The sequence below is a fragment of the Carcharhinus amblyrhynchos genome, chromosome 35, assembly GCF_965287045.1.
Source record: "Carcharhinus amblyrhynchos chromosome 35, sCarAmb.v2.hapA, whole genome shotgun sequence".
Lineage (NCBI taxonomy): Eukaryota > Metazoa > Chordata > Chondrichthyes > Carcharhiniformes > Carcharhinidae > Carcharhinus > Carcharhinus amblyrhynchos.
In genome coordinates this window covers 9215541-9231670 of record NC_137358.1, presented here as the reverse complement: position 1 = coordinate 9231670, position 16130 = coordinate 9215541, and the positions used below count along the sequence as shown (strand labels likewise).

Genomic DNA, 16130 nt, shown 5'->3' with positions numbered 1-16130 from the left:
TAAATGTGGGTGTTGCTGATATGAGAAACATTTCAAGGAATAAAGGCGAAGGGGAGGATTCCTGGAGGAGTTGACAACTCATAGAGGCAAGCTGTTGCTGAGGAGGGTAAGATGGTCAGGTATCAGCCCGCCTGCCGATACGGGGCCGCGCGCTGCAGGGCGGGATGCTGGAGGAGTCGGCGGCAGGGCCGCGCGCTGCAGGGCGGGATGCTGGAGGAGTGGGGGGCAGGGCTGCGCGATGTAGGGCGGGATGTTGGAGGAGCGGGGCCGGGCCGCGCGGTGTAGGGTGGGATGTTGGAGGAGCAGGGCCGGGCGGACATGTTGTGAGGAGAGAGCCGGAGAAGAGAGAGCCGGAGAAGAGAGCGCCGAGTGTAAATAGCAACGGGCGGCGACCCGGGGGAGGGGAGCAGACTTGGGGGGGGGATTTAAAGAATAAAATTAGAGCAGACGTTTACCCCCGTAATCCCCTTTTTACATTATTTTCTCCCATTCGTCTCAACTTTCCTTCCTCCCTCTCAGCCGCCCAGAATCAAAGTTGCTCCGCCGCGGCCTAGCGGAAATAGGTCAAGCCCCGGGCTTTCCTGAGCAGCGGGGCCGGCCCAGGTGAGGGGGAAGTCGGGTTAAAGGTGGGGGCTGAGACCGGGGTTCGGAGCGGGAAACGGAAGGTGGCATCAGACGGGTGCCCAATGCAGCTTCTCGGCGGTCACTTGCTCCGCATCTCGCCATCTCCATCCGACCGGCAGCGCCTCCATTACCGTCTGGCGGTGGGATCTCACCCGCTCAGCCTGCACTGAAAGTAAGTCACTCCCCCCCCCCCCCCCTTAACCACTCATCCTTTCCCCCCCCCCCTTAACCACTCATCCTTTCCCCCCCCCACCCTCATCTCCTCCACCCCCCCCACCCTCATCTCCTCCACCCCCCCACCCTCATCTCCTCCACCCCCCCCACCCTCATCTCCTCCACCCCCCCACCCTCATCTCCTCCACCCCCCCACCCTCATCTCCTCCACCCCCCCACCCTCATCTCCTCCACCCCCCCACCCTCATCTCCTCCACCCCCCCACCCTCATCTCCTCCACCCCCCCACCCTCATCTCCTCCACCCCCCCACCCTCATCTCCTCCATCCCCCCACCCTCATCTCCTCCATCCCCCCACCCTCATCTCCTCCATCCCCCCACCCTCATCTCCTCCACCCCCCCACCCTACCCCACCCTCACCCCCCGCCAACCCACCCCACCCTCACCCCCCGCCAACCCACCCCACCCTCACCCCCCGCCAACCCACCCCACCCTCACCCCCCGCCAACCCAACTCACCCCGCCCCCTGCCATCACCTCCCCAAACCTGCTTCCCCCGCGCGTCCGTGTTTATTTCTTTCGCAGTATTAACTGGATGTGCAGGGGAAGCATTTTCAATGTAAAAATCAGTGTATGATCCACATCTGGATTTAAGTTGCTGAGGAATAGTAGCAGTGGCCCAAGAGTTGGTAAATGGGTTAGTATAGATTGGTATTTGATGCTCGACATTGATGTGGTGGGCTGAAGGGCCTGTTTCTATGCTATGTATTGCTGAGTTTTGCCAGGGAGATGACAGTATATGAGGTGAATGAATAATCCAGAGGTTCAGGATCTAGGGACTTGGGTTCACGTCCCACTGTGACAGCTGCTGGAGTTTAACTTTGACTAATATCTGCAATTGGTGGCCAGTCTCAGCAGTGGTGATCATAAATCATTTAAAACAAAACCCAACTGGTTCACAAATGTCCTTCGGGGAAGGAAATCTGTCGGTCTGAACCAGCCTGGCCTCCATGTGACTCCAGACCTGAGTCAGTGCTCATTGAAATGGCCTAGCGGTGCATTCAGTTCAAGGGAAGTTATGGATGGGCAGCAAATGGTGGTCTTGCTGGCAACTCCAATGTCCCATAAAAAAATAAAGAAAACAGATCGCAAGTTATTGCACCCAAAAAGGAATAAGTGCCTGTGGAAATTCAGTTAGAAGATTTAACTGAGTCGTATGAAGTTAGGGGCCTTTAAAGAGTGAATTGGGTGCATCGTTTTTCCTTGACAGGGACATAAATTTAAATTGCAGGGGTTGGCTTTTCTTTACCCAAGGGTGGCTAGGGATCTGGAATTCACTTCCTGAGGCAGAAACCCTCATCACATTAAAAAGAATACTTATTTATGCACATAAAGTCCTGTAACCCACAGGGAATTAAGATTAGACTGGATAGCACTCTTTCAGCTGGTAGAGTCACAGTGGGTTGAATGGCCTCCTATTGTGCCTTAAAATTTCTTATTGTTTGCTCAATCCCTGAAGGCAATGGCAGGAATTCCACAGATTGACCTCAGTATATCTGGGATCCTGAAATAGATGGCTATCTAGTGAACCTATCCTTTCTTTAATTGAAGAAAGTTGGCTGTGTGGATGTCAGGCTGGGTGTGATGCCACTCATTGTTAAATAGCTTGCCAACAGGTTTTGTCTAGATTTATACACAGAATGAACAGTTGGATGAGATACTGGCGCGTGACTGGGGCCTGGAATTCCACCTGAATAGAGGTTAGTCTGTTCAGAAAATGGGCCTCAATTTGAATGTTGTGGCCTTTTCTGGGCACCGCACTTTGATGCCTTCACATTCTTCCCAAAGAGGATGTGGAAAGGATATATAACGATTGCAAGGATGAGGTAGGTGGATAGATGGAAAAACTGGGGCAGTTCTTGGAGAAGAGAAGTTTGCGAGGAGATTTGATCGTGACGTTCAGACTCATGACAGTTTTTGCCAGGAGGAGAAACTTCCCCTGGATGGAAGGGTCAAGAATCAGGGGACACGAAGGCGACATGAGGAAGATCATTCAATGAGTGGTTAGAATCCACACTAACCCCGGCAGTGTGTGGATGAGACCATTTCAATCTTGCCTTTCAAAACGGAGTTGGGTAATTGCATGAAGAGGGAAAGTTTGCATTGATGGGGAGGGAGAGGTGGAGTGGGGCAAGCTGAGGCAATGGGCTGAATGGCCTCTTGTGTTGCATCCATTCGAGGATAATGAGAAGAGAGAACATGCGGAAAGTTAACAAATCAGGGAAGGTTACTCAGTCCATCAAACTTACCTTTCTAGTAGGTGAGATCTTCCTTCCTGAAATCTAGTTGGACCTTAAATTAGCAGATTAGTTTTATCTGTATCCAGCAGATTATTCCAAATGTTTTATTAATGGGTAAGAAAGACCTTCCTTCTACGTTGTAAACTTTTCTGTGATATGTCACCCTGAGGAGGCACTTCATAGCCTCTTTCTAACTATTGCCATTTAAAAGATGTTGCCTTTAAAGTGTCATTCTCTTTTACTGCTGGTCATGTTTCTTTTCCAATGGAATGGAATCTGGTTTATTTCACGTGTTGGTAGTGAGGTGGTTGCTGTTGGAAACTGTGTTTATATGTGGGAATAGTAATGCTGTGCCCCCCTTCCCCCCTCATGGAAAGGTTAGCAGAGAAGTGATTGCAACATCAAGACATCTCCAGGTCACATGCAGGAGACGAGGGCTCCTGTGTAGCCGAATGTGGAAGTTCATAGAGGTTTACTCTATGGAAACAGGCCTTTTGACCCAACTTGTCCATGCCACCCTTTCTTTTTTGTAAACCTGTAAGCTAATCCCATTTGGCCCATGTCCCTCTATACCCATCTAACTATCTGAATGCATTTTAAAATATAAAATTGTACCCGCCTCTACTACTACCTCTGGCAGCTTGTTCCAGATACTCACCACCTTCTGTGTGAAAAAATTGCACCTCTGGACCCTTTTGTATCTCTCCCCTCTCACCTTAAACCTATGCCCTTTTGTTTTAGACTCCCTTACCTTTGGGAAAAGATATTGACTATCTAGCTGATCTGTGCCCCTCATTATTTTATAGACCTCTACAAGATCACCCCTCAGTCCCCTACACTCCAGAGGAAAAAAGTCCCAGTCTATCCAGCCTCTCGTTATAACTCAATCTGAGATTCCCTGTGTCTTCATCCACTGGCCTCACTTAGGCACACAAGTAACTAGTTACTTGGCAATGTGACTGGAGGGCAGTTAAGGTCCATGCAAATGCCTCCTTGCAAGGATTGAGTATCTCGAGAGGAAATTACTGAGGAAAAAGGGGAGAAATCACGTTCCCATACTGAATTGTGCTGTTTCTCACAGCATTGAAACTTTGCAGTAAGACAGGTAGTTTGAACTTGAGTGATATAGTGTGACAGGTTATTTTGAAGCATTTCAGTATTGTTTTCTGTCTCTCCATCATCGTGTATGCTGCAAAATGAATGTCAAGAGCATTTAGTATTGGAAGCCAAATGCTCATTAATGGGGGGATTTCTTTTAACTTCATTTGTGGCCTATAAGACTTCACGGTATGAGTCCACAGAGACATTTGGACGTCCCTGATGCAGGTGGATGACATAGTACTGTATTGTCTGAGACACTTAAAAATTCAAACCAGTGTCCTATCTGCTTAGCCCAATCAATGTTAATTCCATAGCAATGTCTGAGCAAGCAGATAGGGAGTATTCCTATTTAATCATCATCACAGTAAGCATATTAACTGGTTGCTGGTGGCATGTTGCTGCCACAGAATGTCTACCAAGTTAGTCTACACGTGTGGACATTGCATGAGCTTGGAGAGATTTGATCTGAGCTGTATAAACGTCCGTTGTCTTTATTTGTGCTGGTACAGTTTTGATGATGGTACGTACGATGAGTGGTGATTTGTGGTGTATTTGTTGACTTGGGACGAGGAAGATAGAGTCCTTATCAGTTAGCTGAGTCATCAGGTTGTAAATATTCCATCTATTGTTTGACAATTATAGTTCAATTGAGTTGACATTCTCAGAGTCACCATTCTCAGAGTCACAAAGGTGCGTGCTTGTAATGTGATGCTGAATATATTTAACCAGGAAGTGTGAATTGTAAAATGTCAATGACTAAGATGTGGTATTCTCTTGATGTGGGCAAGGCAACTGTGTGCCTATCTACATTGATCGGGGTTGGGGGAGGGAGATGGGGATGTGGTGGGGCAAAGGTTTGATTTGTGGACAGTGATAATGAGGAAAGCTGACCAGTTTAAAGCACGGTTTGGCCTGGGTGTATCTTCTGAACCTTACCTTTGCAGCGTTGAAGACATTCCACTTGTTCCCAATGCCCAGAAACCTCCGTTTCAGAGAATTAAATGGGGAAGTTCCCTTAATTGGGCCCTTACTCTGATTTTAATGTCAGACTGTTAATTTGGAAAATGTTATACAATTCGTTCAGTGTTCGGTATCCTAAATTGGATTGGTCTGATTCAAAAAGGAAAGTTTTTTTCCAGTGTGGCTAATTTGATTTTGTACGGTGGATTATTTATAATTATTGGTGAGTTGAGTAGCTTCCTCCTGCTCTCGAAAGCCGTATCGAGTGACTAATGATCCCGTTGCACAACTCGGATTCTTGCACCAGACTGATTGGCTAGGTAACAGGTACAATACAGGGTGCTAGCTATCTGCTGATTGCAGCATTATTTAGCACTGTTCTCAGAATTTAAAACAGATTCCCCTGCTGATCATTGTGGAAAGTGCACATCTGGATGTTGGAAGGACCCAATTTGAGTTTGGCTGTGATGTCTGGTACAGTCGGATAGCGTGCTGAACATTTGTAAACGTACAAAGGGTAACCAATTGGCTGAGGTACTGAAGAACTGTGGAACATTAGCCCCACCCCGTTCTCTCTCCATGTCTGTCTCAGGGATTACCATCCCTTCATTCGTCTCGTACCACGATTCCTTTTAATCTATAGAGAAGCGGTTCAAATAAAAGTCTGCCATTTTACAGTGACCTGGTTATACCTGCTGCAACAGGCTGAAGAAGGAACTGCTTTGGCCTGAAATCTTACAGGGCGGAACTAAAAATAGCCGGGTGGTAATCTGAATTATAACTGGTGTGTTACCTAAATTGCAACTGCTTCTTCCAGCCCCCCTCCTGATATTTCCGATGGTGGGGAAAGTCCAGAACTATGGGTCATAGTTTGAGAATAAGGACTGAGGTGCGGAGAAATTTCTTCTCCCAGTGGGTGGTGAATATGTGGAATTCACTCCCACAGAAAGTAGTTGAGGCCAAAAAATTGTGTGATTGAGAAGAAATTAGATATAGATCCTGGTGCTAAAGGGATATGGGGGTAGGGGGGAAGAATCAGGATATTGGATTTGGTGATCAGCCATAATCAAAATGAATGGTGGAGAAGGCTCGAAGGGCCGATTGGCCTAATTTTTATGTTCTTTGTTCTCCTTCCCTGTGGACCTTAGGAAAATGACTGCCCAGCCCTGTTACTTAAACTTATATGAACTCATAGGAAGAAAAAGCCTACATAATCCACCCCATTTGGGAAAATGTGAGCCCACTTACTGTCCTTCGAATGTACCATTTAATCCCTGGTCCCAAATCTGTTTATACCATTTCAGGGCATTTCTTTGGTAATTTATTCACAACACTCATGTTTTGAGTACATGAAAATAAGTCCCCCACCCCCCAAACATTTTCCTTCTGCTTTCACTGGAAACTAAGCCAAGATTGGAAACTCAACATGCCTGAGGAGCTGTGGCTGTGAATGGGAGCCCAAATGCCCCATGGCAGAGTTTGTTGGTGTGCTGCCTCACAGCACCAGGGACTCAGGTTCGATTCCTGCGCTTGGGTCAGTGTCTATGTGGAGTTTGCATGTTCTTCCTGTGTCTGCGTGGGTTTCCTCCAGGTGCTTCGGTTCCCTCCCACAGTCCGAGACACGTGCTGGTTAGGTACGTTGGCCATGCTACATTCTCCCTCAGTGTACCCAAACAGGCACCGGAGTGTGGTGACTAGGGGATTTTCACAGTAACCTCATTGCAATGTTAGTTGTAAGTCTACTTGTGACTCTAATAAATAAATGTTCATCAAATCCTCTATTCTTAGCCAATGCTATAAGAGAGTTGTGTAAGGGATGTTTAGATATGGGCTTTGCAGGGTGATTGGTGTATGTAGTCCTGCTGCCACACTGTCTCCCAGTGGCTTAGTTATACCACCTTTTAACTTAATTCAAGATTGCAGGTTTGACTCTGCCCATGCTGAGTTATCTGATCTCTGAACGTGTAGCAGCCTAAATGGCGTTACTAGCATCAGGGCAGCTCTGGCAAGTGAGGGGAAGGTCGAGCTGCGTGCTTTCAGCCTTCCTGCTGTCCAGTGATTGTTAGTGAAAGGGTGCGCACATTGGGTGAACTTGTGACGCGATGTGGTTGAATAACCTGCTATGCATAAAGACTTGGGTGAGATACTGGAGGGTGCCGACACGCTGGCGAGTGTCGACAGTCGCAGGAGAGCAAGGGAGAAAGCAATCCTAAATAAAACTTGCCTTACCTGCTTCACAGTCTGGCCATTGGTCCCTCGGGCACAGAAGAACTTCAACATCCCCCACCCCCACCTTCGTTTTGTTTATGAAATGTTACAAAAAGATCACCCTGGTAACAATATATAACCACGCACTTGCAATATCCACTGTATCTAAAGTAGAACATTCTTGGCACGGTGCACTCCTGTTGTAAGGCAAGTTGCCAGAATTGGTAACTATATTAAAGTACATGTGCTTCCTGAGCTGCCTAGCTGTTTGAGTTTGCAGTTCACCCCCACACACTGAGTGTTGTCTCAGCAGACCTGGTGGTGGAGGTGTTGAACTGAAGTTAGGCACCTTTTCTCTGGAGAGGGCAGAATGGGAGGGGTTGCTTCTGTTAACATTGCTGAGCTGGTTAAGTTTACTGATGATGCAATGTTAGAGGAGTGACTTGAGAATGCAGCTGAATGTTCGCAAACAAATTTCAATTGCTTATTGAACTGGGCAAACTACTCGAAGTGATAGACATAGCTAAGAGCTTGAGGCACAAGATGACAAATGTATGACATGGGATTGGCATGTAGAGTAAAAAAGGAGGCTGGGAGTTACTATGGACAGAGCATCTTCAATATCAAGACACAGCATGGTGGCACAGGGATTAGCACTGCTGCCTCACAGCACCAGGGGCCCGGGTTCAATTCCGACCTCAGGTGACTATGTGGAGTTTGCATATTTCTCCGTGCCTGCATGGATTTCCTCCACGTTCCAATTTCCCCCCAGACTCCAAAGATATGCAAGTTAAGTGGATTGGCCATGCTAAATTACCCCTTAGTTTTGATAGATGTGTAGGTTGGATAGATTGGCTGTGCTAAATTGCCCCTTAGTTTCCATAGATATGCAGGTTAGGTGGGTTGGCCATGCTAAATTGTCCCTTAGTGTCCAAAGATGTGTAGGTTTAGTGGACTAGCCATGGTAAGTGTGTGCAGGGTTAGGGCATGGGTCAGAGTAACTATCTGAGAGTTAGTGCAGACCTGCTGGGCCAAGAAATTCTATAATCCTGTAAAATGTGATAAGCAGATTTGAAAAGCTTCAAGAACTGTCATGATGTGGTCAGATGAGATAGCAGTTAGATAGTAAATTGGCCAACATGCTTGGCATGTAGGTCAGTGGCAACAGCATAAAGTTTAAAAAGATAGAGGAAAAACAACAATACAGATCTCAGGTAGAAAAGTGCTGAGTGTCAAGTTAAGTTCAGCCAGCCTTAAACAGTACAATCGAGAGCAAAGTCAACAAAGCAGACCCATCGATGTATCTAAAAAAAGACTGCAATGATGTAGAGCCGGATATATTTCAATGCACGTCTCCCCATGTCTGCGTGGGTTTTCTCCTAGTCTCCAGTTTCCTTCCATGCTGCAAAAAATGTCTGGATTCGGTTGAATGGCCATGCCAAATTGCCCCTTTGTGTCAGGGGGATTAGCAGGGTAAATACATGGGGTTGTGGGGACAGGGCCTGGGTAGAATTGTTGTTTGTGCAGGCCCAATGGGCCAAATGGCCACCTGCAGTACTGGGAATTGTATGAATGCCATGAAGGCAATCTGTCGAAATTAGGGAGTTAAATTTCCAAGGAGTTAACAGAAAAATGTCTCCCCAGCGATAAATGTTTGGAATAATCTAGCTCCTATTCACAAGCAGAATAGGGGGATTCATATATTCAGTGTACAGCATCAGAGGATTGAATGAAACCTGACTTATTTTCACCAGCTGCAGGAAATTGTCTTGAGCGGAGGCCTGGGAGCATGTATGTGGCTGCGTTCCTGTCTGGGCTTTCACGCTCGATTATAGAAACCTCCCAGAGCTCAGAAAAGAATCGCCTGAGTAGCTAAACGTTTTGGTCGCTCATGTATTTGACATCTGCGCAGTGTTTGTGAGCAAGTGATATTTGCTATGGATTGGTCTGGTCAAATTTCTTGAAAGGCATGATGCAGCTTCCTATTAATAGAACTTGGATGAAATAGGTTTTTACCTGTGGAGCAACCTGTCACTCAAGTCACATTGAATTGTGGCTGAGTTGACACGTACAGACTTCCGTTCAGCTTTCACCAACAACTGAGTGGTTTAATGAAGAAGCAATGTTGGTTTTACTTATTATTCGTAATTGGTATCCCTGATGTCTCCTTCCACGGTATTCCTCCCCTCAGACATAAAAATTGCCACACCTTCCTTTCACATTTTCCTTAAACTGAGTGCTTTCTTAGCTAGTTATGCCCTCTATCATTGCAGCATCTCTGAAGGAACAGGGATTTGAACAGTATTGCAGAGACTTAAATTCTTAGTTATTCCTTGTCCCTGCCCAGAATCTATCCTTGTCCCTGCCCAGTTTCATGTGGCATTAACAGTTTTAAGCTTAGATTCTCCACTTACTGTCTCCATGATCTTGCTATCTTTTTTTCACTCTTCTAAATGGGAAACTTGTAGCATTATTTGTTTTCAAAATCAAGGACAGTCATTTTTAAGTTTATTAATTAGTGTTACAACATTAACACTACAATGAAGTTATTGTGAAAATACCCTATTCGCCACACTCCAGCGCCTGTTTGGGTACATGGGGGGAGAATTTAGCATGGCCAATGCACCTAACCAGCACGTCTTTGGACTGTGGGTGGAAACCAGAGCACCAAGAGGACCTGGAGCAGACATGGAGAACGTGCAGACTCTGCACAGATGGTGACCCAAGACAGGAATTAAACCTGGGTCCCTGGTGCTGAAGCAGCAGTGCTAACCGCTGTGCCACGTATATCTACCTCCATTCCCAGAATCTAGCTCTCTTCCTCCTTGCACCCTAGGTTGCACGATGGCACAGCGGTTAGCACTGCTGCCTCACAGTGCCAGGGACCTGGGTTCAATTCCTGGCTTGGATCACTGTGTGGAGTCTGCTGGTTTCCCCATGTCTGCATGGGTTTCCTTCGGGTGCTCCAGTTTGCTTCCATAGTCCGAAAGATGTGCTGATTAGGTGCGCTGGCCGTGCTGAATTCAGTGTACCCGAACAGATGCTGGAGTGTGGCGACTAGGGAATTTTCACAGTAACTTCACTATGGTGTTAATGTAAGGCTGTTTGTAGCACTAATGAATAAACTTTAAAACTCTTCTCCTTTTCTTGGCCCCTCTCCTGTTGCTCTCATTTATCCATTTTTACTGATTACAGTCTAGCTTTCCAGACTTGCTCTCCCTGTTACTGTGGTGATGTTATTAACCTAAATTTAGCAACATCCCTGCTTCCATCAAAACTAATTTTAAACCAATTTCAAAACCATCGTCTCCAGTTCCTCCTATCTAAAATATTTCCTTGCTTTCCAAAGTATTCAACGTGCACTTGTGCCTTGCGATATATACCCAACCTTCCAAGTGTTCCCTGTTCGGCATTCTACAGCATTGTCTCACCACACATAGACTGCTCTGGTTAAAGTTATTGGTGATCTTATCATCATGATTATCTTTAATCCCCTTCTCCTTGATGTCTATGTTGCTTTGGCACTCCTGATGATTCTGGCCTCCACAGAGTTGTCTATGTGAGATTACTCTCCATTGGGTCCATTCATACTTATACCGAAGGCCACAATAAATAGCTTTTGATGGATTCTCCTAAAAGATCTGGGGTGGCACAGTGGTGCCTCACAGCGCCAAGGACCCAGATTTGACTCCTGGCGTGGATCGCTGTATGTGCGGAGTCTGCATATTCTCCCTGTGTCTGCATGACTTTCCTCCCATAGTTCAAAAGGCGTGCTGGCTAGGTGCATTGGCTGTGCTAAATTCTTCCTCAACGTACCTGAACCGGCACCAGAGTGTAGTGACTAGCGGAGTTTCACAGTAACTTTGTTGCAGTGTTAATGTAAACCTACCTGTGACAAATAAATAAACTTTCATGTGCCCAAGAACATTTTCAGTATTCTGAAGGAGAGATGATGGTATTGTCACTGGACTAGTAATCAAAACACCCAAGGTTATGTTCTGGGGACCTGGGTTTAAATCCCACCTCGGCTGATGGTGAAGCTTATATTCAACAAAAATCTGGAATTGAAAGTCTAAAGAAAGATGATGACCATGAAACCATTGTTGGAAAAACCCAACTGGTTCACTAATGTCTTTTAGGGAAGGAAATCTACCATCCTTATCCGGTCTGACCTATATGTGACTCCGGAGCCACAGTAATGTGGTTGACTCTTAGAATGCCCTCTGACAAGACTTAGCAAGTCAAAAGATCAGGCTTCAGATACATGTTGATGGCAGATTGTTTTACCATTCTGCCACCTCTTGATGCCAAGACTTGCTCGAGTCTCTGTTCCAGTTCTTTGAGTCAACGTTTCTGGCAAAACTGAAGCTCTACTTTTGAAATCACATCGGCTCATTAGAATACATTCAGACTCCCTTATTCTCCATTTAACCCCATGCATTGCCATCACCCAGCTTTCTGTCTGGCTTCCTGTCATTTTCTATTACTTTCAAAACCCTTGTCTCTGTTTCAAGTGCCTGCCAAATATATTCCACTCAAGTCCTTACTTGTGTTCTTGTGTCAGAAAGGGCCTGAGCTGAGTTAAGATGTTGTAAAGTGTTTCCAAGATGTATGTCAAGGACGACACACATCTAATGACGAGTTTGAGGAAAGTAGGCGCACGGGAAGAACCTCCAAGTGATTACCAAGAGGCAACTCAATTCTTTGGGCAGGAACTTGAGAGAGAAACTAAAGCATCTGATGGTGACTGGGGACAATTGAGGGCAGCAGAGCAAGAGGGAGGCAAAGGAGAAAGTGCACCGATGACTTTAGAAACCAAACAGGGACAAGATTTGAGAACAGCGCTGTCATGGACCATGGAAGTTGGAAAGCTGTGATTGCTGATGCAATATGGCACCTGAAGAATGAAGCAGTTTGGGAGCTGTGTTCCAATTTTGGAAATTTTTCTGGACAGAGAGCAACAAGAGTTACAAGTCAATTCGAGTGTTTGAATGTTTGCAAAGTTCTGTACTGTTAATAGGTTAACAGATTTTTGCCAATGAAATGATTGGACTGAAAGGGGATTGGAATGGATGAACTAGGTGTTAATTAAAGTGGGTGGGCCAGGATACTAATCATAGTTACGCAGTGCAGAAAAATACCCTTTAGCCGATCGAGTCTACACTGACAACTATCACTAAAGGCGTACTTATCCCATTTTCCTGCACTTGTCCTATATTTTTGAATGTTATGATATTTCAAGAGCCCATCCAAATCTACTTTTTAAAGATTGTAAGGTTTCCAGCCTCCGCCACCTTCCCAGGCAGTGCATTCCAGATTCCCACCACTTTTTCACAAATCCCCTATGAATCTCCCTAAAACTATGCCCCCTCGTGATTGATCCCCTCAACCAAAGGGGAACAGCTGCTCCCTACTCCCCCTGTCCTTACCCCTCATATTATATACCTGAATCATGTCCCTTTCTTAGCCTTATCTGTTCTAGAGAAAGCAGTCCCAAGTCTATCCAGTCTGTCCTTATAACTCAAGTGCTCCATCCCAGGCAACATCATGGTGAGACTCCTCTGTACCACTGCTAGTGCTATCATGTCCTTTAGTGCTTGGATTTTCCCCAAGCCTAAAGCTCAATGCCCATGTTTGAAGGCTGACATGGGAGGAGGCACTTGAAATGAAAAGTGAAGGTTTTGAACCAGGCGACAGAGGGGAAGGGACATTGTTGTCATGTTGACGTAGCATTTACAGTTTGGAGTGGTTTGCTGATTTTCAGCTTGGGTGAAATGCATGCGTACAATTGATTTTGACACAAGATAAGATTGCAAAGGTTTCCCCTTGTGTTTGATGGAGGCAAATAAGAGATGATGTACATCTGTTGTCTGCAGCACTAACCCATTTTTACTTTGCTGGATGCTTTTTTTTGTAATTTGTGGTTCTGTCTTTAAAAGCTGGCCTAATACTGTTGTGAACCCACCCCTGCTTTCCCTCTTTCTCCTCCCCCCTTTGGAATTCATCGTGAAGGCTTGCTGATTGATAATTAGATGGGCTTAGCCGAAGAGTTCAGCTGCCTCTATCGCAATGTGCCTAAAACTATGCCCCCCCAAGAGGAAGCAGATACTTGTGACTGTGTTTCCACAACTAGTTTTCCCTGGAACAGCTGGCTATCCTGTCGCCAGAGGCTGTAGCTTGAGGTGGGTCACCCTGCATCAAGCATGACTGAGCAGGAGACACGCTCTTGCTCTCTCTGTCTGCCGTAGACATACTGGGAGGATTTGCAAATTGGTAGTAAGCCATGGGTCATGCTACGAATGCATCTTCCTTGCCAGGAAGTCCCAGGCTGGAACTCAAACCCACTGTGTCAGAGGCAGGGGCCTTACCCACTGCATCACAAAACCTCCTGGAGGGTCAGAAGAAAATCTGAAAATATTACATGTGCCTCCCAATCAAACTTCTAGCTTTCAGGGAACGTAAAGCAACTCAACCCTGAAGATGGTACATTGAGTTAGAGTAGGTCAAAGCAACTTTTAATTTTCTGATCTGTGGAAGTGCAAGAATGTAGTTTGAATCTTTCTGGAATGTTTGTATCATGCTTGGAGACCGGTGTACAGTATATATTGGATTGGATATTTATGTCTATATTCTTTATTCAAATTAATGCTTCAGTGGTTTGAGATTCCATGGATGAAATCTTGTCTGAAAGTAATGATTGTGGTGAGCCTTTTTGAATTCCCAAGTTGCCATCTTGCCTTTGACTTTGAACAAATAAATTGAAGTTAAAAGTTCACAAAACAAATAATCAGGTTGAATTTGGCTCCTTTTAATTGTTTCTTGAGGTACTTGGTTCAGGAAAAGAAAAACAGAAGCAAAAGTGGATAGCAGCCAGTAGGATGCAAGGGTGCAGCTAGTCCCTTAGTGCAGCAGCAGTAAAGTGCAGGCAAGGAATTATAAATGGCACTATTGAGCAAGATTTTGTCATGGAGGGGTGGGCATGAGTGGGGACCATTGGATTACGCCAGAATACCTCCCACCAGCATCCACAAGGAGAGGTGAGAGTCAGATCAATGTAAATCTGTCAGCAATGCCATAGGAGGTCCACTGGTCTGTGAATGGCACTTATTTCACTTTTAAGAGGAGGAAGAAAAAGCCCATTTTCTACCCAGTTCATCCACAAACACCAGGGAGGGCTGACTTCTGGCTGATGCTTAGCAGGCTGCCTTGTCTCTACTTACCATCCTCATCGTGAAAGCAAGAGCAGTAAATGCTGGCTGGCTATTCAACCGTAATGGGCATCACAACAACACCCTCATTTTCCATAGGCAGTAGAAAAGTGGTTGGAAAGCTGGATGATTTCCTTTCATCCATCCCCTAGCCTCTGTGATCTAACTGCTAACCAAGCTGGATTATCTTAAATCAGCACAGATCATAAGCCAAATTTTGGACCTTGTGACCTGCATAACTCAGTATCACACCGTCAGGGGAGCTTTGCTTCATATTTAAGTCCTGCTGTAGCAGGTCTGATGTAGCGCATAGAATGGCCCCTTATCAAAGTGGGTGATTGAACAGTGGACTTTGTTTCTGGGAGGGTTTAACTCACTCAAGTGAGGGTTTGTAACTCTTTGATACCGGCAGAAACACACTGGTGGGCACCCAAATGGAGGATGGTTAGGGCTTGGGAATGCCAGCCCTGTCTACACTCCATGTTTTGATTTTTGTGAGCCATTTCCACTTGCAAACAATGCCCCAGCAAGCAGTCATTACCAACATGCAATAGCTACAGTGCAGAATGTGGCCATCCAGCCCATCAAGCCTGCACTGACAACAATCCCGTCCAGGCCCTATCCCCATAACCCCACATATTTATCCTGCAAATCCCCCTGACACTCCGGGTCAATTTAGCATGGCCTCTCCATGTAACGTGCACATCTTTGGACACTAAGGTGCAATTTAGCATGGCCAATGCATCCTAATCAGCACATCTTTTAGTCTGTGGGAGGAAACCAGAGCACCCAGAGGAAACCCACGCAGACTCGGGGAAAATGTGCAAACTGCTCACAAGTCAGTGATCCAAGGCTGGAATTGAACCTGGGTTCTTGGCGCTGTGAGGCAGCAGTGCTAACCACTGTGCTGTTCAGATGGCAGGGACAGAGCAGGAAAAGTGAGGGAATAGAAAAATAAAAGTGCAGGGGGTTCAAAATGGCAGGTGGAACAGAAGCTTGTTTTAATTTGCCCATCAAAAGAGGTGATCCTTGTGGGATTGCAATCATTTTCTAATTTAATAAGACCAACTAAAATCCATCTTTAAAAAACTCTAGAGAATGCTCTAAATGCCAAAGCTGTGAATCCCCCAGCCCTCCCCCTTCAGTACCTGCCTCTTCAAATAAAGCAATTTAAAAAAAAACTCCTCCAGCAAAGACTTTGTACATAGGTGTACCAGTCTGCAACTGCATGGGGTGGTCATTCATCTCATCCTTGCAAGAGATTTCTGAAGGGTAAGTATCTGGCGGTTTTTTTTAAATCTCCATTTACCACCATCTGACAGTGTGAGGGAATTGCCAAGGGCACAAGGGGTTTTTTTATGAAATGCTATATTTGCCAGAATAGCAGATCTCAGTTCAGCCTTGATTCTGCTCGCTGGTTTTAGATGTGCCAGATGGTGGCAAATGGAACATGTAAAGCACGGACAGGATACCATCTATCACAGCGTCGTCAAAGGATCACTAGCTTTGAAAGTGCATTAATGCTCATGTGACATTTCTCTGTCCAGTTTACCCATA

At 45.8% G+C, this 16130-nt stretch overlaps 1 protein-coding gene across 1 annotated transcript in view; it reads left to right on the top strand.

Moving 5' to 3' along the window:
• Positions 1-346: 346 nt before the first annotated feature.
• LOC145361790 (serine/threonine-protein phosphatase 6 regulatory subunit 3-like) overlaps positions 347-16130 on the top strand; it is a 117308-nt gene continuing 101524 nt past the window's right edge. Inside the window, exon 1 of the mRNA XM_080217768.1 lies at positions 347-796. The gene's annotated coding sequence lies outside the window, so the exon portion shown is untranslated. The remainder of the gene's footprint in view (positions 797-16130) is intronic.